At 41.7% G+C, this 2751-nt stretch overlaps 1 protein-coding gene across 1 annotated transcript in view; it reads right to left on the bottom strand.

The window, feature by feature from the left end:
- The window catches only part of LOC107093713 (thyrotropin-releasing hormone receptor-like), a 57992-nt gene that overhangs the window by 43125 nt on the left and 12116 nt on the right, over positions 1–2751 (bottom strand). Inside the window, exon 2 of the mRNA XM_015388922.1 lies at positions 1743–1830. The gene's annotated coding sequence lies outside the window, so the exon portion shown is untranslated. The remainder of the gene's footprint in view (positions 1–1742; positions 1831–2751) is intronic.

Raw genomic sequence — 2751 nt, 5'->3', positions numbered from 1 at the left:
TGCGATATACTGGTTTTCCTTAGATAGAAAACTTAGAATCAATTTGACTGGATGATCTGGTGAACTTAAGATGACATGTGTTGTAAATTGGCGCTATAGAAATAAACAGAATTTAATTGAATTGAAACTTTGCCAGAACAGTTGAGGTTCCAGGACATATCAGAAAATCACATCAACAATCTGCTCCATAGATCTGGTCTGGAACAGGAAGGTGTTTGCCAGTTAGAGTTATTAGTCCCAAAGCCCAACATCCCAGCATTTCACCCCAACGCCAGAGCGTGACACGCTCAGCAATGAACAGTCAGTCAGCTGCTACCTGTTCAGCCAGGGGGAATTAATTCTACCTGGTTTGGAAGTTAAATAAAAAGGCCTCCTCTATTAAACATTTTGGAGGAGTGTTGATGGTTGAGCTTATTTCAGAACATTGCAGTTTATGGTCAGCTGTGGCCATCAATCAGTGAGGCCATCTGTCTAATTTTGACAGAACTGGGTCATCTGCAGGAAACCATGGGGAACATCCAGCAGTGGTGAACCTCCTCCTGAGGTGATGCGGAAGATTGAAGCCACTCAGATAATTGCTTCTGAGAGGGTCTGTGGGCCACTGGATCAACAGGCGGACCTGATCCTACGGCCAACCAAAGCAGTTTTTCCAAGAAATGAAACGTTACCTAATTACATTGTCTCACCAAATTCGCATCAATGTATAAATAGAAACGCAAAGACCCTGACATAAACTAATCACTGTGGGCAGTCGACATCTTACTCTGACCCAGTATTTATAAAGCTGAAGCAGTGATTTCAAGGATCAGGCTGATTCTGAAGGTTTGGTAGAATATCTCTATTTATCACTGGTCCCTGAAGAAGCCCTGGCATTTTAAAGAGAACCACTAGCCTAAAAGTCACATCTCTGGACAGTAGGAGGAAACTGGAGAAACCAGAGAGTACAGGGAAAACATGGACACGCTGTGCAGTTATAGCCCAGGGTGATATCGAACTGGAGACCTTCTTGATGTTCTCCCACAACTGCGCAGTCCTCCAAATAGGCCAGCTGCTCTATCTTCCTGGTCTTGCTGTTTGAAATCGTCTTTGGTACAGGAGACGTCCTTTATATCGTTGTCCAACAGATGCAGGTTTGGGTCTGAACGTTCTGTTTGCAAACGGTACGAACCGAGCGTTGAAAAAGAGAGAACTAAGCCGCTCCCACCACAGACCCCCACCCTGAATGTTTAAGGCTACCTCTGACATGTTGACTCATAGATCCCTGACAGTAAAGAGGGATCCTTCAACTTTGTTCAGTCACTGGCTCAAAGGATCTCACTCCTTGCAAAGGTTCCTGCAGGCAGAGGCGCCAAAAAGGACAAATATTTAGCGGCGCTCTCAGTCGTTAACAAATTGGCCTTTTCACGCTGTATCATCACATTTAACACTAGTTACGATTTTCTTTTATCATATCATCTGTTCAGTTAACCAGTAGTGTTGTAGTCAAGACCACACCAACCAAGACCAAGGAGTACCGAGACCAAGACCTTACATGGTCATGGTTTTGGTCTCTAAATGTCTTGGCCTTGCCTCTGTACTCCTTGGTCTTGGTTGCTGTGGTCTTGACTACAACACTATTAGCCTGAACCTGAATTTGGACAAGAAATAACCCAATGGATGTCGAGAGGGCACCTGAAGCTATGGTTACTCGTTGGTGCCGGCTGTCTGCAGCCGTGCCTCATTGACCACAGCAGATACGTTACCTTCTCCAGGCTGCATGGACACTGGTTCCCTTGACTCCTCTCCTTTCCATAGGTCTTTAGCAGTCTGAGAAAGTCCATGATGGAGGTTCTGGAAGAGGAGACATTTATTATTACCATAATAAAGTCCATCATCTCAGAGTATGATGGGATGGATGGAGAGTGTAAGAGGACAAAGAAGAAGGTTTGACTCTGCAGCGATGCTCTAGTCTGCATGATGAGCTGCATGTGGTCAGTGGCTTGACTTGAAACTTGAATAATTGTTGTTATTGATCTTCTATAAGCTTTGGTCTGCCTGAATGCTTTACTCTGAGCCTCGTCCCACCCTGTGCTTCATACCTTTCTGATAAAGCCTTCAGTTTCTACCAACAGGACTCATATCCAGATTTTTTGGGGCTCTAATAGTTTTTTTTCTGAATTTGAAAGTAGGAAGACAGGAAATTGGATTAGAGAGAGGGGGTAGACATGCAGAACTCAAACCAATGATCACAGCCACAGGGTCGCACCCTCAGCCACTGCAACACAGCAGTGCCCTCATATCCACAGTGTTTATACTGTCAATATGTGGAACTTCTGTCCTGATAAGCTGAGTTCAATAGCCTGCTTTTAATGGTCTACAGCAGGGGTAACCAATTAAAAATCAGCAGGGTCTGAATTAAGAAAATTATCAACCAGTAAAGGTCCGGAGACATTTTTAATTATAATCTGTTACTTTAAATAGAATTTAACACTGAAATAATAATAATAATAAAAATAATGAGGTTTTTATGCATTAATTTTATACATTTAATGTTTAAATAAAAAAAAAATATATATATATATATATATATATATATATACTGTACATTTTTTTTTTTTCATTTTAAAATCTAAAGTGTTTTTTTTTAAGTAGAGAACAACAATCAATCAGTTTGGTATATAGACCTGATTCACATATTTTATAAAACACCTGAACTGACCTATGTTTTTTTTTCTGTCTTAATGAGAGCAGTGGGCTTTATGCTGCCCTGCA

The sequence above is a fragment of the Cyprinodon variegatus genome, unplaced genomic scaffold, assembly GCF_000732505.1.
Source record: "Cyprinodon variegatus isolate N-32 unplaced genomic scaffold, C_variegatus-1.0 Scaffold442, whole genome shotgun sequence".
Taxonomy (NCBI): domain Eukaryota; kingdom Metazoa; phylum Chordata; class Actinopteri; order Cyprinodontiformes; family Cyprinodontidae; genus Cyprinodon; species Cyprinodon variegatus.
The sequence above is the reverse complement of the archived record's forward strand: the minus strand, read 5'-3'. Positions and strand labels throughout refer to the sequence as shown.